Below are 26698 nucleotides of genomic sequence, written 5' to 3'. Positions count from 1 at the left end.
GGCTGCCAGGTGGCATGGCCTGGGCATCAGGCTCTTCAAAGCTTTCTAGGTGATTCTAACCAGGAGGCCAAAGCTCAGAAACTACCCAAGCTGACCAGCTCGGCTGTCAAGGAACTGTCTGCTGTTTCCGGCCCTGGTACCATTGTCTGAAGCCTGCTGTGGGACCAGGCGGGATGCTGAGCTCTGAGCACACTGGCTCACAGTGGTCAACCTTGGACTAGTGATACAGAAACAAAGGCTCGGAGGGGAAGGGACTACCTCAGGTCTGAGGCGTCGACTCCTCTGCTGGTGTGCTTATCATTGCACTTGCCTTTTGATTAGAAGCACAACAGCAGCCCACAAGGACCTCGCGTTCAACCTTCTCTTGTCTTGCATTTCCGTTCATGATGGCGATGGCACTGTGTCCAGGACGAGTGAGACTTAGATGAGAGAGAAGGGGTTTGGAGAAGAAGACGGGACCTTTGGGGTCTACTTGCTTCCCTTCTTGGGTTCTTGCTCATCCAGGAGAGTCTTTGGACTGGAGCACCTTCACAGCTCTGAAGTACCTTAGAATGGGTTGCACCAATGACAAGAAAATGCAAAGAAACAAACCCAACAAGTTAAATCACCGAGTTTTGCCGTCTCCTGCCTTCACTTTAACAGAAGGCTAAGGGTACGTATCTGCTGTTAGAGGCACACATTCTCCAGCTGCACTGGAGGAGGGTGGAAGGTCAGAGCTCAGCTGGGAGAAACGTTGGCAAAAGACAAACGTGACAAAGGACGAACATCCAAAGTACATGAGGACATCTTGAAACTGAGCAGTAAGAAAACAAACAACACAATGAAAAAAGGACTTGAACAGAGGCCTCCCCAGAGAAGATATTCCGAGGGCGAGTGAGCAGATGAAAAGAGACTTCATAGTCATATGTCATCAGGGAAAGAAAAATTAAATCAGCAAGATGCCACTGCATGCCTGTTAGAACGCTGACAACATTGGACATTGACAAGGATACTGAGCGACATCTTTATCATTCATTACTGTAGGGTTGTGAAAACGGGTTTGCTGCTGTTGTTTGTTCTCATGTAGCCCAGGCTGGCCTCAAACTTGCTATGTAGCTGAGGCTGTCCTTTAACTGATCCTCTTGCTTCCACTCTTAGTCCTCACCCAAGCGCCGTGATTGCAGGCATGTACCACCATGCCCAGCTAAGCACCATTATTTCAATAAACATGTGCAGGCCCCAGCAAGCAAGCCAAAGGGGCCACAGAATAAGCAGGAATGTGAAATGGTAGAACTGCTTCGGAAGGCAGTCTGACAGATTCTTTAAAAAGAAAAATAAATAAGTAAACATATTCTCATCGAATGATCTGGAAATCACACACCTTAGTTTTCACCCAAAGTAACTGAAGACTTAAGTTTACACCGAAACCTGCATGTGACATTTACAGGGCTCTATTTGCAGTTGTCAAAATGTGGCAGCAGCCATGACGTTCTCTGATAGGTAGATGGTGAAAGAAACTTTGGTACGCCCAGATGATGGATGGCTCTTCAAATGTCACAAGATATGAGGTTTTTATAACATGAAAGGACACAGAGACTTCCGAGCACACTCAGGGAAAGCAGCCATCACAGGATTTACATGCTGCAATCGCCCGTGACTTCAGTGAGCTGACATTTTGCACGTGACAAAATCATGAGGATGTCAGTGAACCTGTGGGTGTTAGGGCTGGACAGGAAAGAGGGAGCATGAGCAGATCACAGGGAGTGCAGACAGCAAAGCCACCATGCACGACAGATATCACAATGTCCAAACCTCAACACCAAAAGTAAGCCTTAAAAAGTGGTAACAACATTTCAACTGAGTGGTAACAACATCTCAACCTGGGTCCCTTAATTGTAACAGATATACAGTCCCACAGGAGATGTTGATGGGGAAGGTGTGCGTTTGTGGGAACAGGAGAAATGTGGGGGATATACCTTCTCCCAGTTTTGCTGTGAACCTCAAACAAAAATAATGGATTTTAAAAAATAATGAATTTTTTGAAAATTGTACTGTAATTTCAATTCTTGGTTATTTTTACTTTTTTTGGTGAGTGTGTGTCCAGGGGCACACTGGGTGTTAGAACTGTAGTCCTTGTAGTTTCTCTGCTTCCTCTACCCTGGGCTCCCACTATGATTTACTGCCTCACTGCAGAGACCCAAATGCAGTCAGGGAAATGACCAGGGACTGAAATGTGGAGAACTGTGAGCCAAAATAAACCTTTTTCTCTCTGATTGCCTCAGGCACTTTGTTACAGTAACAGAAAGCTGACTCACACAGTGCTTATAATAAAGCCCAGGAACTTGTCCTTGCCCTCTTCCAGTCCCCAATCCTGACCCTGCAGCCACCCCAGTAGCCACACCTCCCAAGTTCTGGACCAACTCCGGGGAATGGATTGGGATGACAAATCAGAGACCTACAATCAGTTGGCAGCACTGGTGTTCCTAGATGCCTTGACCTAGAACAAATTACTTCACTTCTTTAAGTCTGCACTTCCTCTTCTGTGTAATGAGGATAATAATAGTACTACTTCCTGCATGGAGAACTATTGCACGTTCGATAGGGAATGTGTGTCAAACTGTGCTCAGTTAGCTATTGATAATTATGGTTATGGTGAGCGTGGTGATGACTCACAGCCCCGCCCCTTAGGATGCTGTGAGGACTCCCTGTGGTAGTAGCCAGGGGAGATCCCAGCCATGGGTCCAGTGTGGATCCTTACAATGCCCACTGGCAGCCCAGGCCATCATATGTAATTAGCATCCTTGCTGATGTATGTATGTTTCTCCAGCTGATCTGAAAAGTTCAATGCCTTCCATGGCACTGTCTTACTGTATTTCTTTTCCTTAATCTGTAGCTTAAATGTATGTTGTTCCAAGTTGCATGGCTCTCTCACCAGACTCCCTCAGTCTGCCCACTGATGCCCCTGACCACCAGCTTGGCTCCAATAATGAGTGAAGTAGTGAGCATCAATCTTAGACAAGATGCTCGCCGCCTCCTGATCCCCACAGGCTCCCACCCCACTTGGAAACTCCGTGGAATTTGGTCATGTCTTTGGCCCAACCCTCACTGTGCTGGGTGGCATTTTACCTTGTAAACACTGCTACTGTTGCTGCAGAGCACCTCGGACATGGCCTCTGCAAACTGTGGCTCTGTGCCTGTGAAGACAATTGCCCAAGATGATGTGTACACACACACACACACACACACACACACACACACACACACACACACGAAGCTGAAAGTTACATACATAAAGCTAAAATTACATAGATAAAGCTAAAAGTTACATGCATGAAACTGAAAGTTACATGCATATAGCTGCATTTTTAAGCCCCACCCCATCCCTCCCCACACATATACATTTCCCTAGAAAAATTTCTCCATTCTTTCTCCTATAAGTTCCTGTGTATTGACAGAACTGAGACAGATTCCTAGCTCAAAGAATTGTGGAGTTTTGGTTGGTTCTTGATTTTTTTGTTTTGTTTTGTTTTGTTTCTGTTTTTGTTTTTTTTTTTTGTTTTGTTTTGTTTTGTTTTTTTCCAGGTGTGGTAGTGCATTCCTTTAATCTAAGCACTCAAGAAGCAGAAGCAGGCAACCTCTGTGAGTTCCAGGACACCCTGGTCTATGCAACAAGTTCCAGGCCAGCCAGAGCTACAGTGAGACCACATCTAAAAACCAAACAGTTCTAGTTTGCTTTTTATTGTGATAAACCTTCTAACTAAAAGCAACTTGGGAAGGAAAGGGTTATTTGCCTTACACTTGCACAGCACACTCCATGACTCGGACAAAGGAGGCCAGAAACTCAAGGCAGGAACCTGGAGGTGGAACTGAAGCCAGGGCTGTGGAGAAAGCTGCTCACTGGCAGCTCACTCAGTCTCCTGTACAACCCAGGACCACCTCCCCAGACAGCACCGCTTACTGTGGCTAGGCCCTGCTGAGTACCCCATAGCAACTGCTAACCAAGACGTCTTACCCACGGGCCAAGCCAATGGAAGCATTTTCTCAACTGAAGTTCACTCTTCCCACACGAGTCTAACTTGTGTCAAGTTGACAAAACAAAACAAAACAAAGAAAAAAAACCTAACCAGCACACAAATAAACAGAAACCAAAAGAATACTTTTGTTTTTAAATTTCCTGTCTCAAAGATTTGTCTAAAATGTTTATCATAGTTCTGTGTAAGATGTTTTATGAGATACACAGATTTCAATAACATAGCCCAGTGAGATTTTGTACTCCTCACTCACATGCACACACATGCTACACACATGCACACATATCTCCATTCACACACATGAGCTATGTACACCATCTTACAGCTCGGGTTGAGATACAAACCATTTCCAGCATTCCACAAGCTCCCCGCGGTTCCTTCTCTGTTAACATCAAGGTCACCTCACACACAACTTTAATAACTTAATCAACATGGGTTAGGTTTTTTTTTTTCCTGCTTTTAAAACCACAAGAGTAGAACCATGTAATACACACTTGTTAGTCATATGTTGTGACTTAGTACATGTCTCTGCAGGCCTTTGAGTTGTGGGTAGCAGTGAGTTTCAATTGCTGTATGTTAGTCAAGTGCATGAATTTTCCATTTTCAATTTCACTACTGATAGGCATTTGGGCAGTTTACAGCTTGGCGCTGCTTGGAAGTAACTTTTTCCAGACATTGGTGTACATGGTTTTTGTACACTCACTTCTCTGAGCTGTGTACCGAGCAGGAAACTGTATACCCAGCAACACAAATTGACAGCTCCCAGGGCACACCGGTTAGCCTTAGTAGATATTGCGAAACAGTGTTCCAAAAGGCTGTACTAACTTACACTCCCACCAGTAAGGTATGAGTGGACTATTACTCAATGTGGTTGTCAACACTTCCTCTTGTTACTCTTAATTTTAGTCATTTGGGTGGGCGTATAATCGTATTTCATTGTTATTTTAATTTGTACCTCCTGATGAATAGTGTGCTAAGTGACTTTTATGTGCCATTGGCCATTTGGAGATCTTGTTTAGCAAGGTGCCTGCTTGGATGTTTCACTCACAGAGGGAGGACAGATGTTACTAGCCTCTGCTTTTACTTCATACCTGGAGCACTAACATATTGCCAGGTGCTGTGAGCGTCCTCCTCTGTGACAGTCCTCCTCTGTGACAGTCCTCCTCTGTGACAGTCCTCCTCTGTGAGTGTCCTCCTCTGTGACAATCCTCCTCTGTGACACAGTCCTCCTCTGTGACACAGTCCTCCTCTGTGACAGTCCTCCTCTGTGACAGTCCTCCTCTGTGACACAGTCCTCCTCTGTGACAGTCCTCCTCTGTGACAGTCCTCCTCTGTGACAGTCCTCCTCTGTGACACACCTCCCCCCCCCCCAAAGCTCTTGGTAAAGAAGAAGGTTTTTCATTTAAATATGGTCTAGTTGATCATTTTTTCCCCCAGTGGTAGCATTGAAGCCAGGGGCCTCTGTCTGCTAGGCATGTGCTCTACCCCTGAGCTCTACCCACCTCCATAATTGCCTCTATTAAATTCTCTGTCTTAACTCTCTTGTAACGTTTTATAATTTTTATTTGCATCTGCCCAAAGGTTTCAAGATATGCTTGCATGAGAGATTTTTTTTTTATTGTTGTTAATCCAATTTTTTTTATTGTTGATTCTTTCAAGCTGAACATAGTTTTGTTTTAGCTCTGAGGATGCTCGGCTACTTGGTCGTTATCTCTCTTCTAGTCTCTCTTCTTGGCGCTTCCTGGAGGCCTTTATTATAGAGTCCTGGGATCTTGCATTTTCTTGCATTTTCATCTTAGCCCTCCTCTATAGACTATATGTTGGATGTTTTTCTCACATTTATTAATTTTGTATTTTTAAGTGTGTGTGTGTGTATGTTTGTGTGTGTGTGTGCTGTGAAGTAGTCATAGACACAGAGAGTGATTTAGACACAGGAACCAAGAGAAGTACCCTGGGGGAGCACCAGTGACCACTAATCACTGCCTGGGAGAGAGAAGAAGATGGGCGTGATAGGTGCCCAGGTAGGAATGTGGGCTCCCGTGGTGAGTTCCCCTGATAGGATGGACAGATGCCTCAGCTTTCAAGAGCAGGAGGCAGCAGTGCTGTGAAACAAAGCAGAGGGCTCTGCTTCCTGACTGAAAACCTGACAGGGACAGAATGACACCAATCACAGGGAAGACACTGGGGTACATAAAGATCTGCTTTCCAAGCCAAGGGACCTCAGCCTGGAGCCAACACCTCATCTCTCTGCCTGCTCAATCCCATCATTCTGGTGTTTATAAAGCAGTTACATGCTTGCTTGATAAGCACCTTTACTACAGGATAGTTTTCACTAACCTCCCTCCCACTTCTAGAGCCTGCCCTTGTCCTTTTGATTTAACTCGATTTCATTAACCTGAGAGCTGATTTTGAGTCTGGGGCTTAGCTTCTAGATGAGGTGGACCAGGAAAGATGAAGGAAAATCTAGTTCTTTCTATCTATCTATCTATCTATCTATCTATCTATCTATCTATCTATCTATCTATCTATCTATCTATCTATCCGTCTGTCCGTCTGTCCGTGTGTGTGTGTGTGTATAAGAGAGAGAGAGAGAGAGAGAGAGAGAGAGAGAGAGAGAGAGAGAGAGAGAGAGAGCAGCGTTGTGATGGCTCACAACTTGACACACCTGGGAAGAGGGAGCCTTAGCTGAAAAATCATGGGCGTGTCCATGAGGCATTTTCTCAATTGTTAATATAGGAGTTCCCACCCATTGTAAGCAGTGCCCTTCCTGGGCAGGTGGGTCTGGGCTGTGTAAGCAAGGTAGCTGAAAGACAGCCTGAGAAGAAACCGCTAAGCAGCCATTCCTCCACAGCTTCTGTTTCAGTTCCTGCCCTGAACCCCCTTCAGGGATGGAGTGTCACTTGGGAGTATAAGATGAAATTATCCCTTTCCTCCCCTGCCAGGGGTCTTGGTTATTTTACCACAGAATCAGAAAAGCAGACTAGAGTATGTGGTAAAATGTGAGCAATGAAAAACAGGGGAAGGTGGGGGGAGGGGAAACAGCCAAACAGGAACGCAGAGAAGATGGGGAGATGAAAGACGTAGAGGTTTGTGTCAGGAGAGACGTATTAATTAAGAGTGGCTCTACAGAACCCATGACACTTGGGCCTCAGAATGACACTGGTCATAGCCCACTTTGCAGCAGATCTCTGCAGTCTATAGATACTCTCTGTCGGTCTAGGCCATTCTCTATCACTTTAGGGGTATCTAATTATTGTGAGCTTCTTGGACTGTTCCCTTGGGTTCATATCTCCTCCCTGAAGTTGGCCTTTGGTAGGGCCCCTTCTAAAGGACATGCAGAGGACACAAGTGGCAGTCCTCCCCCAGAAATCATACTGTTGACTCATTTCAGATTTTTAGCTGTGTTGTAGCACCATCCATGGCGAGGGAAGTAGGTGAAAGGAATGAGTGCTGACTTAGCTGTCAGAGAGAGTGGCCATTGGGGTGAAGGTGGGAAAAGGTCTCTTTGAGGCAACAACAGCTTTTGTGGCTCTGTCCTTGAGCAGAGGCAGTGTTGAAAGCCCAGCTGGTGGTCAGAATCCTTAGCTACAGCTGAGCTGCAAAAACAACAGAGAACAAGGGACAGCTGAGCAGCCTGCCTGGGCCACCAGCCTCAAAGGCATTCATCATTCAGGGTTCACAAGGAGACTGGCCTGAGTGTGAGCACTCTGAACACGCTCCGAGAAGATTTGCATTCACTGGAGTTTGGATGGAAGTGTTGGAATCGATCCAAGAGTCTCCCCCAAGTAATTAAGTGTTTGGCAGAATGAATCCATAGAAAGCTCTAGAAAGGGCACCGCACCTCTCTGCCTCCTTCCCGGGGTGGACTCTACAGGATTCTCAACAGAAACTGAGGGTACAGAATAGTAGGGGTGAAAGGGCTTTGAGTGATTCTTCCCCACCAAAGGAGGGATGCATCTGCTTAAATTGCCACTTGTGAGCCTAGAGATATTTCAGTGGTTAAGAGCACTGGCTCCTCTTCTAGAGGACCTGGGTTTGATTCCCTACCATCCATATTGTGAGTCACAACTATCTTAACCCCAGATCCAGGCAATCCAAGGATTGTTGTCTCCTGGCCTGCAGGAGCATCAGACACATATATGGTCCACAGAAATATATACAGGCAAAACATGCATACACACAATAAAATGATTAAAAACATTAAATTGCCATCTCTTCTTTCAGGCCTTCCAAGGAGCCATTCCTCCAGGCAGTTTCATTGGTCTACTACACTTCTGATCTTCCCTCCCATCCCATGATGCCCTCCTCCGCATTCCTGCATCCTATGCACAATATCTATGACCACGCAAACCACTCTGCGCTGTGATTGGCAGTTCTGATGCTATTCTTTGCCAGATGATCATCAGTATGCCTTGGCAGGTCTGAGTGGTTGGCCTTATGCTCCAGCTTCTATTGAGTGGTCCAGCATGTGGGTGTGGCCAAAATGCACTGAACTCAATTGTTCTTAGAAACATGTTGGGATGACATGTTGAGATGGTTTAGTTTGATATTATGAAAGCTGATTGTTGTAAACGTCTCTACAGGTAGGAACTGTTTGTATGGATGGATCATGTGTATAATTGAATGTGCCTGATACCCTATCCATCATTGCTGGAATCCCACAAGCTGGGCAGGCATTCCTAAAGCTAGCCAGGAACCTGAGGACATCAGTGAGAAAGACACTTGCCCAGCCTCTGCCCACGCACCAGAATTTCAGATATCTCCCACTAAACTAGACACAGGATATGCTAGTCTGTTTTTTAAAGTCAATTTGACACAAACCTAGCCATATTTGGGGAGAGAGGATCTAAGAAATTGTCTCCACCGAAGTAGCCTGTAAGCAAGTCTGCCCAGCAATTTCTTGGTTGATGATCGATGTGGAAGGGCCCTGCCCACTGTATACTGTGCCACCGCTGGGCAAGTGGTCCTGGGTGGTGTGAGAAAGTGAGCTGAGTGGGCTGTGGAAGCTGCCAGGAACCAGCATCCTCCATGGCTTCTGCTTCCGTTCCTGCTCCAGGTCCCTGTCTTGAGGTCATGTCATGACCTTCCTTCATGGCGGACTATAATCTGCACCACCCCCCCCCCGAACCCCGTCCCTGGTTGCTTTTGGCTATGGTGTGCATCCCAGCAAGAAAAAACAACTAGAACAGGAGCTCTCCATTCTTGAAATGGTTCTCACTGGGAATTTTCTTCTCCTGAATAGCTCCCCTCTGCATCTAGAAAAGCAGTTCTCCAACTGTGAGTGGTGACACCCTTGGGGGTTGAAAGATTCTTTCACAGGGGTTGCATATCAGATGCCCTGCGTCTTAGATACTTTAAAACAGCAGGAAAAATTACAGTTCTGAAGTCACAACAAAAATAATTTTATGGCTAAGGGTCACCAAAATATAGGAGCTGTCTGTATTGAAGGGTTACAGCACGGGGGGTGGGGGGTGCAGGGCTGAGAACCACTTGTCTACACTATCAAGGGGGTTGCATTTACCATTAAACAGAAGAGCTTGAGACATTTTAACTAATGCCTTCTTCCTCTCAGAGCTGCAAAGCTGAGGTGCCTACTGTGGGCTCTTTGATCCCCACACTGAGGCAAGACGTTCCCTCACAAGTGATGGCTGCTACTCACTCCAGCCTAACCCTCTTTCTTACCATTTTAGAATTTGCAGGGGGTTAGGGGGGCGGGAGAGGGAGAGCTTACATGTTCAGCTTATCAGTAGTTAACACCTTGAACTTGGGGGTAAGGACTGGGTTAGGCTGGGCTAGGCTAGGCAAGGCATTAAGAGGGCAACCAGCCCAGAGAATAGACACCACAGAGGGAAGGTCAATGCCAGGGCCGCACTGCCCCCCACTTTGTGATTTTTACCCAGCATCTTGATTGTTTAGAGTTGCCTTCAAAGCTTCTGGTTTGTGTGTCCTGGCTGCCAGTGCCCTCCTGGAAGGGCATGGGGCAGAAGAGCCTCAGTTTCCAAGGGCTTTTTGTTCTCTTTGAAGAAAATAAGGAGCTGGTAACATAAATGAATAAAGAAATCAATATAGTAAGCCAGGAAAAATGGTGTATGTTGCTAAATAAAACACACACACTCAGTTAAATCTGAATTTCAGATAAACAAATGGGTTTTTATCATATACAGGTCTCAACTATTGTCTAAGATATATGTACTGGCTACTTTTGTGTCAACTTGACACAGGCTGGAGTTATCACAGAGAAAGGAGCTTCAGTTGGGGAAGTGCCTCCATGAGATCCAGCTGTGGGGCATTTTCTCATTTAGTGATCAAGGGGGAAGGGCTCCTTGTGGGTGGGACCATCTCTGGGCTGGTAATCTTGGTTCTATAAGAGAGCAGGCTGAGCAAGCCAGGGGAAGCAAGCCAGTAAGGAACATCCCTCCATGGCCTCTGCATCAGCTCCTGCTTCCTGACCTGCTTGAGTTCCAATCCTGACTTCCTTGGTGATGAACAGCAGTATGGACGTGTAAGCTGAATAAACCCTTTCCTCCCCAACTTGCTTCTTGGTCATGATGTTTGTGCAGGAATAGAAACCCTGACTAAGACAATATACTTAATGTTAAATAGTAATTATTGTTATATAAATGTACATAAAATGGTTAAGTTGGGTCAGTGAGATGGCTCAGCAGGTAAAGGCACTTGTCACTAAGACTGTCAACTTGAGTTTGATCCCTGGAACCCACATAGTGGAGAATCAACTGCTGTAACTTGTCTTCTGACCTCTGGATAGGTGCTGTGAAACACACACACACACACACACACACACACACACACACACACACACGTACACATCCTCTGACCTGTGCATGAGTGCTGTAACACACACACACACACACACATGCATGTGCACACACAATACATGAATAAATAGGGAATTCTAATTAAAATTAGTTCAGATGGCTTTTAAAAGCTGTATATGACATATGAGATATAAGTAACGGGGTGCCCTGCCTTTCTGTGTGCTAAATCTGACAAAGGGAAGGCAGAATGTCCCTTCTAACCCTTTTCCCTCCATGCCAGGAGAATACATGTAGTCAGAAGAAGTCTTTTGGTTTGGGAAATTGAATCAGGCCCCTCCTGAGAGAGGATGAGGCCCAGACAGTATAGGAGGAAGAAGATATTCCTAGTTCAGAGCCTAAGAAGCCACAGACCTGAGGAGGGAGCCTACTGGGGTGCTGTCTGGGCCCACAGAGGCTGCCCTCCAGGGAGAGCAGAGAGATCAAATCCCAGGTGCTGAAAGCCCTTGCAGGGTAGGCCCTGGAGAAGTCAGGAACCAATGGCCTGGATACAGCTGTCATCACCTCCTTGGTTCCTGACAGTCACACCCGTCTTTAGGCTGCAAAGCCGTGCTTCGGTGCCCTTGAAACTGAAGCAAACCTCAGTCACTTGGAAAAATCTGTGCTTAGCCAAAATACCAGTGCGAGTGATTATGTTATGCTGTTGACTCTAGGAGAGACCATAGGCTTTCTTTAATGAGCAAACTCCCCTCGTGCATTTACAACAGGATGCTATTTAGAAAGGAGAAAATAAACAGAAGGATTGTCACAGCACCCGGAGGAAGGGCAGGGATGCGAAAAGCAAGTTTGTCTTCTGTGAGGGAAAGGGCTGGGGACATCTGCAGGGAGCTGGGAAGGCAGGTGTGGGGCAGGGGTGGGGGGGAGGGTGGCACCACACTCCTTCCTGGGTCTTCAGAACCAGTCACTATGCCACAGTAACCCACAGTCACATTGCGAGTGTGATGTAAGGCTGCTGCGAGCTTCATGTTTGGGCAAGACCTGCCTGTGCACTGGAAGCCTGGTCCCTGTGTAAGGCAGTGATGTGGTGGGAACTCCAAGATACAAATGGCTGTAGGAAATGGCAGTCAGGCCATGGGCTACATCATCACGTCATGAATGGATGAGCCTCACAGGGTAAGGTTGGTCCTCCTGAGTGTACACTATCAAGCACAGCCACCTCATATTGCTCAGTCCCTTCTGCCAGAGTTTCCTTTAGGCTTCTATATCATGTTGTGACACATCCTGTGCGCCTTTGCCAAAGCACTGGTGCCATGTTGTTTGGATCTCCTCCTACTCCTGCTCCTCCTCTTCCTCCTGCCCCTCTTCCTCCACCTCCTCCTCCTCCTGCTCCTCCTCCTCCTTCTCCTCCTCCTGCTCTTTCTCCTCCTCTTCCTCCTGCTCCTTCTCTTCCTCCTCCTGCTCTTCATCCTCCTCTTCCTCCTGCTCCTCCTGCTCCTCCTGCTCTTTCTCCTCCTCCTCCTGCTCCTCCTGCTCCTCCTGCTCCTCCTCCTCCTCCTCCTCCTCCTCCTCCTCCTCCTGCTCCTCCTCCCCCTCTTTACTCCCTTTCCCTGTTATTCTTTATCCCCCAACATGTGTCTCACTCTGGATCCCAAGCTGGCCTGAGATTCACAGCTGTCCTTCTGCCTCAGCTTCGCAAATGCTGAGATTAAAGATATGAACCACTATGCCCTCTTAGAACATATTTCCTTCATAAAGCCTCACCTTTGGGCATTTTATTACAGCAACACAAAACAGATTGATACAGCTACCATTTCTTCTGCTTCTCTTTACCCCAGCTGTGGACAGAATTTGGAGAAATGGTGAAGAGGAGATAGGGTCAGGCCAGGGAGCTCTCTGCATGGAGTGGTACAGGGAAGCAATCTGCTCCGGTTACAGGTGCACTGGGCACTGGTTAGTGGAAGTGAGTCTTCACGAAGCTGCCAGTTAGCCAGCACTTAATGATGCTTTGCCTGGCCCATTGTGCCTAACTAGTTGGCAGTAGAAAATAACAATTAAAAAATAATGATAAGGATAATAACATCAACAACAGGCAAAATTCTATCTTCCATTGTGTTTCTTCAAAAGATTTCAGTCATGAGCCCAGCACCTCAGAATGTGACTCGGCCTGTAGGAGAAGTCACACTGTGGTGTGTGCCAGGGTCTGACCCACAACTGTGGGAGAAGTTGACCATGTGGAGACAGACACTCGGGGAGAACGCCATTAAACTACCAGAAACCAGGGAGGAGGCCCAGACAGTCTCCCTCCTAGGTCTCAAAAGAAACCAACCTTGCCATTGCCTTCATGTCAGACAGAACTTTTAGAACTATAAGAAGATAAATTACGGTTGTTTAAGCTATTCATTGTTTATACCTTGTTATTAATATATATGATAATAATGGTTTGGCGCCTGAATGTCCCCCAAAATCCATATATTAAAGGTTTGCCCCTCCTCCCCAGGTATACACTACTGAAGGTTTAGGAAACTCAGAGAGGTGAACCATTGTGGGAAGAAGTCAAGTTAAGGGGTGGAGTGTCCTTGAAGACTGTAATGGGATTCCAGCCCCTTCTTAGTCTCTTGCGTGTCCTGGCCATTATGAGGCAGGCATCTACCTCTACTATCCACTGACACAACAATGGGTTGGTTTACCTCTGGCATTTTGTCAGAGTAACAGGAATCTCACTGTCACACAATGCCTAGTGAGTTACTCCTATGTGGTAGGTGCTATGCCCAGTGGGTTACACAAAGTATATTACGTATTTACCAGGAGCTAGGACCCTCACATTGGATAAAGAACAGGGGAGCTTGGGAAGGCCAGAGGTTATACAGCCAGGCTCAGCATCACAGAACGTCGCTAGAAGCCTGGGCTCCCGATTCCCAGGCAAATGGCCTCTGCTCAGCCCAGAGCAAGACCCAGAGATAGTAACACCAGGCCAAGTACATATTGACTGTAGACAGAGTCATCGACAAGAACCACAAAGAAGGTATTAGAACCTCAGGAAGTATTCCATTTTAAAAGAGTAAAGTTGGACTGGCAATACACAATTTAAAATACTAGTTAACACAGGAGGCAAGGGGTTAGACACAGGGCAACCAGGAAACTTTAGTTTGGTTTGTAGTTTCATTTAAGGTGTCATTATGGAACTCTGGGTAGCCTTTAACTTGATAGATCAGGGTGACCTTGAACTCACAGAGACCCACCTGCCTCTGCCTCTCTCATTCTAACTTTAAAGGCATGTGCCATCATGCTCAGAAAAACTGCAGTTATTTTGGTGGTGGTGCGGCTCCCAATAACACTGCCGTTGCAATTAAGTGCTTTTGAGGTTGCTGATAAGTTGTTCCCATTATATCAGAGACCAAGGCACCTGGTCACTATCTCAAAGCACACTACCTCTTCAAGAGGACCCCAGGTTCATGACTGTACCGTTTACATTATGACTTTGACTCCTTGCTCTTGTGGGCTTTTCTAAAGAATCATGTGAAGAAATACCCTAAGGCAGTGGTTCTCAACACATGGGTCTCCACCCCTTTGGCAGCCCTCTATCTACAAAGTATTTACATTACAATTCATAACAGGAACAAAGTTACAGTTATGAAGTAGCAATGAAAATAGTTTTGCCATTGGGGGGAGGGCTTCACTACAACACTGCAGCACTAGGTTGGTTGAGAACCATTGCAAAGGAAGAGCCAGCTCTGCATGATGGCTTGAGGGGGGGAAAATCACGTTATCCCAAGTCACCCACCTTATAAACATGCATTAAAACACCTTTAAAGTCCACAGTGTGGAACTCACTGCACTGTGACTCCATCCATCCCTTGCAGAGCCTGCTTCTCTTTGCTAAATACACTAATACACTTCTGCCTAAACTGTGTGTTTGTCTCTTGAATGAATTCTTCCCTTCAAGACAAGAGCTGAGGAGGAAGCCTCACCAGGTGAGAAAAATGACTTCATCTAGAAAGATAAACACACACACAGAGAAAGAGAGAGGGGAAGGGAGAGAAACAGAGACAAAGACAAAGACAGAGAAACAGAAAGATAGACAGAGACAGAAAGACAAAGACAGAGAGCAGACAGAGACAGAGAAACACAGAGAGAGGCTTAGACGCTTCAAATTACATTTCAGAAGCAACAGTCCAGATGTTAGTGCCTGGTGAGCACCCAGAGGGGATTAAAGCTGCTGTCCTTTGGATCTTAGGTGCCATACACTTGGCACTATCAGGAGATGGTAGGAATTACCATCTCTAGGTAATGGGAGATCTAGGCCCTTGGGAATTACCTCCAAGGGTGTCCTGGGCACCCAGGTCCACAGGGCTGACCAGATGTGCCACACTTCTGCAGGACCAAGCAACAGGGTAGGTCATGGCTGAACCTCCAGAATCGTGAACCTAAGTTAACCTTGTCTCTCTACAGGCAGGTGACCTCAGATCCTCGCTGTAATGAGAAGTTGGCTGAGTTAGGATGATCACCGTCTCCGTAGCAGTGAGCCAGCTGTGGAGACTCAGTCCCTAGCTTGTGCCTCACTCAGGCACAAGGGAGAGTGACAATCCAGACAACCAATGGGAAGGGAGGTGAGTGGGGCTGTGGTGTCCTCCCTTAAACCCTGGGTGATTCAAAACTGCATCTATATATTTATTTACTGGTTGAGCGCATGCGTGCCGTGGTGCACTTATGGAAGCTGAATAGTAGGATGAGGTCTTATACTAGCTTACTGTAAGACTCAGGATGTGAATGGCCCCTAGTCTGTGTACCCATGCTGCAGGACCTGCCTGCCTGAGAGCCACTTAGATTCTACCATCAGCCAGATGGCCTGGTATCTAGGTACTTGTGTTCAGTTTACCTTTAATTTACCTCATGATACAAAGTGCACAACTAATGAAACCAGTGATTTAGATCTGCCAAAAAAGACTTCGAGGTGAAAATGCTAAGGTACAATAATATTTTAAATAAACAAACAAAAAACTAGAAACATTCTAGACAGTTTTGTTGCATAGCCTGTGCTTTCATGTCTAGCATCACAACAATAAGATATTTTGAGAAAGAGAGAGAGAGAGAATCTATACAACTATTTATATTATTTTCTTAGTTTCTTTTGTAATAAAATAACCTGACACAAAGCAACAACCACTCAGGGGAGAAAACAGTTTCTTTTAGCTTACAATTCTAGGTTACAGCCCATCAGTGTGGGAAGGTCAAGGGAAATATTGGAACAGCTATTCACATCACATCTGCAGTCAAGAGGAGAGGGAGGAAAAGACGTGTATGCTTGTGCTCAGCTCAGCTTCTCTACTCTTGCATAGTTCTAGACCCCTGCCTAGGGAATGGTACCACCCACACTGAGCTTGGCCTTCCCACTTCAGTTAAAGTAATTAAGACAACACTGTGGAGACAAGCCCATAGCTGACCCAATGGAGCCGATCCCTCCCTGAGCGTCTGAGGTAATTCTAGGATGCATCAAGTTGACAGTTAACTAAACATGACAATTGTCATCATCCAACATGACAATTGTCATCACCCTTTCACTTTATGCTTAAGTTTTGTTGTTTAACACAATATGGACTTGCAGGGGGAAAAATCAGATACAGGGTTGGTACCCTCTGTAGTTCTAGGCCTCTACTGGGACCATGCCTCTGAGAACAAAGAGGACTACTGTGTAAAAGTAAAAGAAAAGTCTTACAGTGTGGTCTTGTCCTTTATGTCCTTTCAAAGCTAAATGCACTGGTCAGCACGGAGCTAAACCAGCTAGCTGCCCCTCCTCCCAGAAGTCGGCCAAGCAGAACTGCCCAGATTTGTGTGTGTGTGTGAGTGTGTGTGTGTGTGTGTGTGTGTGTGTGTGTGTGTGTGTTGTGGGTAAGGGGAGTCTATGAAAATGGTCCCAAGAAAAGTTCCCCACCCTGTTCCCAGCTGTCTCATGACCCTCTGCCCCAAGGCCTGCAGTGGCATCAGCTCTCCTGTGGGTAGCCTGCTTCGGCAGCTGGCCTCCTGCCCTGCTCTCCCTGAAGCAGGTTCCCACAGGGATTAGGGCCAGGCTGCTCTCTCCATTCTTTAGTGGGGAGAGATATGGCTTGCCTGTCCTCTGCACACTCCTGGGAAAACACTACCTGTCCCTGGCCCACCCAACCTATAGTGCTCCACAAAGCTTTTTGGAGGCGAAGGGAGGGAAACTGAGGGAGTGGCTCCAGGACTGACCTCTGGAGGCTGGGTCCTGGAACTGGAGCCTTGTTGTGTCCCTCTGCTCCCCCGACAATGCAGCCTCTTTCCCCACCCCCACCTCCATCCAGCCAGAGGAAAGTATTGCTGATAACCAGCATAACCCCTGACCTGATCCACTCTAAAACAAACATATGTCTAGTCCAGACCTGGGCATAAGGAAGACCCACAAAAATGAACACAGAAGACCTTGTTAACGTTTGCATGCATGCAGGAGGTAACACTAAAAGTCCTGCAAGGCAGTAGGTACTGGCTACATGGCTGTTTAGATCAGACTCTCTTCATTAATGCATCTTATTGCTTTCCAGGGCAATGAGTTGGGGAGACAGAACCTTCTCAGTGACTTTCATCTTCGCCTTGGCTCTTGTTTGTATGTGTGCACGCGTTTTCTCAAGCTTAAACTTTCAGAGTTATATAACCCTTCCCCTTGGCTAGCAACCAGACTTCCAGATTAGCTAGAAGTTCCCTGTGCAAGTTAGGAGTTGGCATGGGCTGAGCCATGTGACCACGGTGCTTCCTGGGTCTGGAGGGGCCACTCTCTAAGGAAGGGCCTGTGTGTGGGTCAGAAGAGAACAGCCTGCAGGCAGAGCTTGATTTCTGACCCAGAAGACTTCAGACCAATGTTCATTGCCAGTTCTCAAGCCAGAGCCATATAAAGTTAGGAACTTCATTGATCTTTTTCTTTAAAAAAAAAAATGTTCTATGCATTAATTGAGATGACTACAATTTTAACTGGGAACTACTTAAAAGAAAGTCAAATATTCCAGCTATTTGATGTCTCATGTGAATGCGGCTTCAACACTGTTTGGACGGGGGCAGGGGTGAGCGGGGGGCTCTCTGGTTCCCGGAAGCAGTTTGTAGTGAAGCTCAGGTTCGAACGTCTCCTTTCTCCTCCTGTCTATGTTCTTCCAGCCACTGATGAACATCAATACTCTGGCTCTTCACGTAGAGCTTAGGATCAGGTGGAGGCAGCATGGTGAGAAGATGATGAACCCACCAAACATCCAAACCTTAGTGTGTGTGTGGTGATTCATTTCACACGTCATCTCGGCCAAAGTGTTCACATGTTTGGTCTAAGCTTATTCTGGATGTGTGAATCTGGGCTGTCGTATTTCATTTTGACGTTAAAAGCTGTTTACTGTTTATAATGTGGGTGGGCTTCATCCATTCAGTTGAAGGCCTTAGGAGAAAAAAGATCTAAAGAGGGCGTCTGCCTGCAGACTGCTTTAGAGTTATGTGACCTTTCCTGGGGGGATGGGAACAAATGTCCATTTGCCCTATATAGGGCACTGTAGACAGACCAAAATAATGACTTCACTGAAGTCCAGCTTGGAGAGCCAATGAGTTTGTTAGAGTTTCTTACAGGAGTATGGGTAAGGGGCTACCTAGAGCATGGATGACTCAAAAGCAACTCCATCACTGAAAAGTTCACCCAACACAAGGCACAGCCCTAGAGCTCCCTGCCCAGCTTCTCCCCAGCATTGGCTCACACTCCCCAGTAATCCTTACTGAGTATATAACCTTGTGAATCTTTTAAGTTTCAGACACTTTTTGAGACTTGTGAGCTGTTCACTTCCTCACCTTATAAGTTTTGTTAACTTCCTGAGTCTCAAGGAGCTCCCCTTCCGAATGGAAGGTTTCAATTGGAAGAAAATTACTACATAGCAGGACTTTGAGTGCAACTCTTCCCAGGAGGTCCAGTCCACACTTTGGTCTTCAGTCTTCTTTATCATCTCAGCTATTTCTGAATTCTCACATGTCCTGCATGTGTGAGTACATGCATGTGTCCAAGTGCACTCAAACACACACACACACACACACACACACACACACGTATATACTCTATATGATCCAAGGTCCATGTGTAGATATGTAAGCACACATGAATATTCATATTTTACCAATGTTAATATATTATCTAATGTATACATGGAGATATATATTTATTAATGTTCATTTTTATTACATATATGTGTCTGTATCTATACACATCCAATCCAACGTACATACTTACACACACATTTCTCTAATGTGTAAGAGTAGTCTGATGAATGCAGTTTCTATTTGTCCTTGGTGAACTTCCACATCTCCTCCAAAACCCAGGTCAGCTTGTCCTCTCCAGCCTCCCATGAGTTTCTAGGGCAGTGGTTCTCAACATTCCTAATGCTGTGACCCTTTAATACAGTTCCTCATGTTGTGGTGACCCCCAACCATAGAACTGTTTTCACTGCTGTTTCCTAACTGTAACTTTGCTACTGTTATGAATCAGAGTGTAGATATCCGAGATGCAGGATATCTGATATATGACCCCTGTGAAAGGGTCATTTTACCCCAAAGGGATCACAACTGACAGGTGAAGAATAAACTTTCTAGGACTCCTTTCTTTAAAACTCCCAGAAAAAGGCCTATAGAAATGCAAAACACCGGGCAGGCCCCAGTCCTCTGAGCAGGGAGGCCCTACAGGCATTCCTGCCTCTCTGCCTTCCTAGTGTGCAGGGAAAGACACAGCCTAGCACCTGGAGAGAACAGACACCTCCGCTCTTCTCCTTATTCACACTAAGGACTCAGTCTGGAGCCTCACATACTCTCAGGAAAGAGTTGAGCCACTGAGCCAATACCCAGGCCCATAGTGTCCCATTAAAAATGCCACTCACTTGAAATGCAGCAGCAAAGTCACTGTGAACCCCAGGGAATCTGCTCCCCTTCAGTCCTTTGCTTTGCTGTTTGAATTGGGAGGTTGGGAGAAAGCCCTGTGCAAAGACAGCCTGCGAGGAAGGCAGGGCAGGTTATTGTTCCTGGGCCATTTACTTTTCAAAAGAGACCAACACTGGGTTTTCTGTCATAAAAATGATGTGTTGTTACTTGGAAGAGTGTAAACATTGGGAAAAGCATTAAAGAGAAATTTGAACCCTACCACCCTGAGATAGCTGCTATTGAGACCTGTGTGTTTGCTTGCTCGGCCACAGAGCACGGTGGCAGGCACGGCTAAGACCATAAACTATGAAATGACTCTAAGAGTGTGTGAGATGCTTGACTTCTAAGATCAAAGTGTGGGCAGAGTTGATTTCTCCTGAGGTCTCTGCAGCTTGCAAAGGGCATCCTCCACATGGCAGGGCCTTGGTACTTGTTTCTTCCAGTGTCCTCATCTGGCAAAGACAGCAGCCATACGAGTCAACAGCAGCCTAATGACTTCATGTTAACCACCTCTAAAGACCCTGTCTCCTGGACTCATGCTCTGAGACAGTGGGATTTAGGACTCCAATGGCTGAACTCTGGGACACACACTTCAGCCCAAAGAAATGCATCTGTGTGATTGTAAATAGGTTAGCACTGAGGGACTCTTTTAAAATCCATATTTTTATGGCAGCCAGCCTGGGCTATATGAGACCCTGTCTCAAACAAGACAAAACAATGTAAAACAACACCATAAAAAAAAAAAAAAAAAAAAAAAAAAAAAAACCAAACTAACTAAAAAAACCAAACAAATAAAACTTCTACTCTCACAGCCTCAGAAAATAGTTTTATCAAAGACTGTGTTACCCTTGGTGTTCTATGGTAGGAATGAAAAAATAGTGTGCCCATGTTGGAGAACAGCAATATCTATCTATCTATCTATCTATCTATCTATCTATCTATCTATCTATCTATCTATCTATCTCACATAATGAATCAGCAGCAACTTAATGACTTCATGTTAACCACCTTTTAGGTCTGTTTGACTATCTATCTATCTATCTATCTATCTATCTATCTATCTATCCATCCATCCATCCATCCATCCATCCATCCATCCATCTATCTATCTATCTATCTATCTATCTATCTATCTATCTATCTATCTATCTATCTCCATCCTGGGGTGAAACCCTGGGCCTTGAGCACACTAGGCGAGTGTTCTTGCCCTGAATTATGTGCTCATCCTTGCATGCTGTAATTTCTCAGCTAGTTCCAATTTGATATACATTAGGCTCCTTTTCTGCTGTTTCACTATTCTAAATTCTGCTGCAATGGACATCTGTGCTGGCTCAGAGCTGTGACCAAACTGCCTGAGAACAACACAAGGAAAAATGCAGTCATTTGGCTCTTGGTCTCAGAGACTTCAGCCCATAAGCATGGCTTTGTCAGTTCTAGGGCCATGTTGTGGCAGAGAGCAAAGGTGTACCCCCAGTGACCTTTCCACCATCTCCACAGTGCCACCAGCTGCAAACCAAGCCTGAGACACATGACCCCGGGGACAGTTCATATTCCAACCGGAACAATATCTTTTGGGCATGTGGCTGGTTATTCACTTGCAGATAGGTTCCCGGAGCTTGGACTGTTGGCTTAGAGGGAAATTTTATTTTTAACTTAGATGAAGATTGTGTTTTATTCTGTCCTGAGGGTTTTAACCTCAGCCTCAGCACATGGGAGAGTCTACTTCCCCAAATGCTTGCCAACACTGGGCTGGGAGATTATTCTTAAACTTTGCCAATCTGATGAGCCGGTGTATCTATAGGAGCCGGTGTATCTATAGGAGCCTTTATCTGTGGTTTGGATGATTTGAGAAACTGGGCAGGGTTTTTACATTCATTGGCCGCCTCTCATCTTGTGTCAGATTTGGATTTTTTTTCTATTTCATTTCTCACTTGTCAAAGGACTTTAAGTCTTTTTTTTTTTTTTTTTAAAGTAAGCCATGTATTTTTATTTTTATTTTTACTTTTGGGAGGCAGTATTGGGAGTGACCCAAGCAAGGTCTTGTTAGGCAATTTCAGTGTTGCTGAGCTGTATCCTCAAACCTTACCCTTCCATAATGCACAGTTCAGCCACGGGGGACACACTCACATTACTGTGAAACCAATCACAAGGACTCGTTCCATCTTGTCAAACTAAAACTATAACCCACTGAGCAGTAACAGCCCAGGTCCTTTCCTGCATCCTGGCAAGCACCGTTCTCCCTTCCAGCTCTGAACTTGACTCCTCTGGTATTGTATCTAAGCAGACCCAGGCAGTATTTGTGGATTTGGAGGTTAAATCTTTTCACTTCGCACAACGTCCTCAGGTTAATCCCTGTTGTAGTATCAGAAGTTCTGCCCTCTTTTTTAAAGGGTAAATAATATTACAGTATGTGTGTGTACCTGTGTGTTCATGTGTGAATATGTGTGTGTGTGTATACTCACGTGCATGCATGACGCTGTGCCCATATGGAGGTGAGCCCAACCCTCTTGAGTGTGTTCTCTCCTTCCATCATGTGCATCCTGGCAGCAAACACCTTTACCCACTGAGCCATCTCACCAGCCCACACAGCTTTTAAGTCTTCAGGTGAGCATTTCTATTGAGTATATCTTGGACGGTAATTACTGAGTTGTAGATATGCATATGTAGTTTTCTGAAATTATGGGATTTGCATGGCTCCTCCCCTTCATCCACAATTAAATGGTCTACACTTGGGCGTTTTGCACTGGAGTGTGGTTGAAATTTGCATGCTTCTGACTCCTGATGAAGTCGACCACTGGTTCAGATACATGTTGGCTGTTTGTAATCGCTCTCCCCGTTTTTTTTCCCCTGTCCACTTAAAGAACCCCTCCTCACCGTGAATGAGTCCTTTATCAGGGCTTCAAGCTGACAGTCTCTTCTGTCATCATGGCTGCTCTGGGTTTTCCAAAGAGCAGGCATTCTTCCTCTTAATGGATTCTAATTTATGAATGCTTTCTTATGGTTCTCATGTACATTTAAGAATCTTGCATCTCTCACTACTGCTAAGCCACTTTCCCACGTTGCTGTTAGAAAGTATAATCGCCTATGCCAGGGCCTAGCAAACACAGAAGTGGATGCTCACAGTCAACTATTAGATGGGTCACACGGCCTCCAATGGAGGAGCTAGAGAAAGTACCCAGGGAGCTAAAGGGAACTGCAACCCTATATGTGGAACAACAATATAAACTAACCAGTACCCCGGAGCTCTTGTCTCTAGCTGCATATGTATCAAAAGATGGCCTAGTCAGCCATCACTGGAAAGAGAGGCCCTTTGGACTTGCAAACTTTATATGCCCCAGTACAGGGGAACGCCAGGGCCAAAAAGGGGGAGTGGGTGGGTAGGGGATTGGGGGGGGTGGGTATGGGGGACTTTTGGGATAGCATTGGAAATGTAAACGAGGAAAATACCTAATAAAAAATAAAACATAAATAAAAAAAGAAAGTATAATCGCCTTCCTTCTTGTGTTTTCGGTCTATAACCAACGTGGATTTTTATTGGACGTTTATTTAGTTTGTGTGCTCGTGAAGGTCAGAGGACAGTGTGCAGGGGTCAGTTCTCTCCTTCCACCACGTGGGGCCTGGTGACCCCACACAGGTCCCAACCTGGCTGTAAGAGCCTTTATCCACTGGGACATCTTTCTGGCCCTAGATTAATTTAAAAAAACAAAAAAACAAAAGAGAGTTGTTGTTGAAACAAGTTCTTGCTATGTTACCCAGGCTGGTCTCTAACTTCTAGATTCTCGCCATCCTTCTGCCTCAGTCTCCCCTGTAGTTCATACCGTAGGTGTGCAGCACGATCAGTTTGGTTTTGTTCTTTCTTTGTCTTTAATGATTTTGGAGACGGCATGGATGAGGAGATTTTTTTTTTTTTACCACAGAGTTTTTCTACACAGCCCTGTTTGTCATCAGCCAAGGGTCCTGCTGGTTTCCGCTGTCTCCATTCTGTTACAGTTCTCTTCCTCAGGATGGTTCCAGCCTCGGGCTGTTCCTACAGACACCTTTCTGAGGGCCAGCTTGTCTTCTCTGGGTGCAAACAAAGTCCAGGGCACCCACTAGGAGATGGCTTTTTAGATTTGCATGGAATCTATAGATGTTTCTCCCGCTTTATATTCTCCAATTATGCAGATAATCCTTGGATTTTAAATTCTCCCTACTATTTCTAAATAGAGGGTGTTGCTCTCTGTGTTTTGTGGGCTGACTTGGTAGCAAGGAACTCACTGAGTCTGTTGATGAGTTTTAGCAGCTTATAGATTCTGATCTTTGGGGTGTTGCTGGCGACTGAACCCCAGGACCTCCCACATGCAGGATATATGCTCCGTCTGAATACAGCCTAGACCACTCTACCTGACTTCTGAAAACAAAAGCGGCCCTTATACTTCTTCTTCCCTGGGTCCTCCTCATTTCCCCCCGGCTTTCTTGATTAAGTGTGATCTTACTATGTTGTTTTGTTAGTTTTGTTTTGTTTTGTTTATCTAGCCTTTATCAGATTGAAGAAATTCTCTTTGTGTTTATCATCTTTGCATCCTGAATCTCATTAAAGGCTTTTCCACTCCCATTAAGATGATTGCAACAGGGCTGGAGAGATAGCTGAGCAGGTAAGAGCACTGACTGCTCTTCCAGAGGTCCTGAGTTCAATTCCCAGCAACCACATGGTGGCTCACAACCATCGGTAATGGGATCTGATGCCCTTTTCTGGTATGTCTGAAGAGAGTGATAGTGTACTTACATACATAAAATAAATGAATCTAAAAAAAGTAATTGTAATAAACTTCTCTTTTATTGTATTAATATAGAGTTTTATCAAACTTGATTTGAAGTATTATGTAAATCTTGAGTTTCTGGGGTAAAATCAATTTCACTGCATTTCCTTGTTTGAACGTCATAGAACTTAGTTTCCTAATATTTTGGTTCAAATTTTTGTAAGAGAAATCACCTTATAATTTCACATTTTTTTTTACTAACTTATGGATTTCATTATCAGAGTCATCTTTCATGGAACACAGCAGGAAGTCTTCCTTTTTCTATTCTTTCAAAAGCTTATATATTATAATAGGAGTGATTTTCCATATTTAGTGCATAAAACTAAGTAGGGAAGAAATTTCATGAGAACATCTATAACATTTATTTTGGGTTTATTTTATTTTTTTTATTTAAAAAAGCAAAACCAAAACCAAAACCCAAAAACCAAAACCTACAAAATAACCTGTGCAGACCTTACAGTTTCTTCTATTGGTTGTGTAAGGCTGTGCCCTTCTGTTACTTCCACTTGTTTAACTGTCAGTGTATTTGAGACTCTGGACAACCTGTGTATAAGCTTACACTTCCAGTTAAAAATCCATCACAGAGAGAAGCCAGGACAGGAACTCAAACAGGGAAGGAACCTGGAGGCAGGAGTTGATGAAGAGGCCATGGAGGGGGCTGCTTACTAGCTTGTTCCCCATGACTTGCTCAGCCCGCTTTCTTATAGACCGCAGGACCACCAGCCCAGGGATGGCCCCACCCACAATGGGCTGGGCCCTACCTCATCAATCTCTAATTAAGAAAATTCCTTACAGCTGGGTTGTTTTTTAATTAATTTATTTACTTATTGAATTACATTCCAATATCTACCCCTTTTCTCATTTTCTCAATTGAATTTTCCTTTTTTCAAATGACTCTAGCTTGTGCTAAGGTGACATAAAGCTTAGATAGCACAGCTGGCATATGTCTGTGCACAGTGTGCACGCCTGGTGGTGTCCTCAGAGGTCAGAAGAAGGTCCCTTGGAACTGGAGTTACCAGTGGTTGTGAACCACCGTGTAGGGGCTGGGAACCAAACCTTGAGCCTCTGTAAGTGCTCTTAACCTGTAATCTGTCTCTCCAGCCTATACCTGTGTATCCATTTTTATTGCTGGCTTTTCCCTTTTAATTTTGTCTCTTGGTATACACGCTAATGCAGTGGAGGGATGCCTCAGCAACAGGATAGATGCACTTGCCAGAGCGAAGGCAAGCAGGCAAAATGCAAAGGCTTCCTTCTTTCGTATTCTTCTATGTGGGCTGCCATCAGAAGATGTTGTCCAGATTTAGGGTGGGTCCCCCACCTCAAAAACCCAATTAAGAAAATCCCTCAGAGCCATGTCCAGCTGCTTGGGTTCTGGTTGACTCCAGATGTGGCCAAGTTTATAACTAAGATTAGCCATCTCACCCGGGTGAGCAGAAGTGCTGAGTAAGGTTGTTTCTAAGGATGAATTGCTCAGCTTCTTCTGGTTAGAGTGAGAAGAGCGCTGTAATGGTTTGAATCAGGGTCCCCCTCCGGCTCCTGTATTTGAACACTTGGGCCCCAGATGGTGGTGCTGTTTAGGAAACCTTTAGGAGGTGGAGTCTTGCTGTAAAAAGCATATTACTAAGGGACAGGCTTTGAAGTTCATAGCCTGGCCCCACTTCCTGTTCTTTTTCTCTGCTTCCTGTCAACGTCCTGCTCCTGTCCTCATCTTCCTTTTCCCTGCCATGATGGCGTCTACCCTTCTAGGATGGTAAAGTCAACCCTTTCTTCCTGTAGGGAACTAATAGAAGCTCGAATAATCTTATTCAGGATTGATCTGTTTCTAGCTGGGTTGTAGTCTTTGAAAAGTCTTGACCATTTGTCATAACTTCAAAGTCTAACCCTCTGTGAGAGCCAGTGAACACCAGGGACTTCACACAGGTCCTTCCTCTTCAGCCCTGGTCTCCCACATCGGTCTCAGAGAGACCCTAAGTGACTTGGCTCCCGTCCTGCCTCTCACCTGCTGCTTGCTGCTTAGCCTCCCCACCTTCAAGGTCTGTGCTGCTTAAAACTTCACAAGCAGCCTCAAGTAAAAGCTACTCAGACTTTCAGGTTGAATTCTCTTCCTTTTTTGCTTCTGTTGTGGCTTCAAGTTCTGCCCACCATGTTAAACACCAAGTTCTTCTCAGCACCATGA

General features: G+C 45.4%; 1 long non-coding RNA gene across 1 annotated transcript in view; it reads left to right on the top strand.

The window, feature by feature from the left end:
- Positions 1 to 13611: 13611 nt before the first annotated feature.
- 4930565D16Rik (RIKEN cDNA 4930565D16 gene) overlaps positions 13612 to 26698 on the top strand; it is a 30546-nt gene continuing 17459 nt past the window's right edge. Inside the window, exons 1-3 of the long non-coding RNA NR_040752.1 lie at positions 13612 to 13805; positions 14727 to 14754; positions 15233 to 15390. This is a non-coding gene — a long non-coding RNA (RIKEN cDNA 4930565D16 gene). The remainder of the gene's footprint in view (positions 13806 to 14726; positions 14755 to 15232; positions 15391 to 26698) is intronic.

Source organism: Mus musculus, chromosome 3 (assembly GCF_000001635.26).
Source record: "Mus musculus strain C57BL/6J chromosome 3, GRCm38.p6 C57BL/6J".
NCBI classification, from domain to species: domain Eukaryota; kingdom Metazoa; phylum Chordata; class Mammalia; order Rodentia; family Muridae; genus Mus; species Mus musculus.
This window is presented reverse-complemented; position numbering and strand designations above follow the sequence as displayed.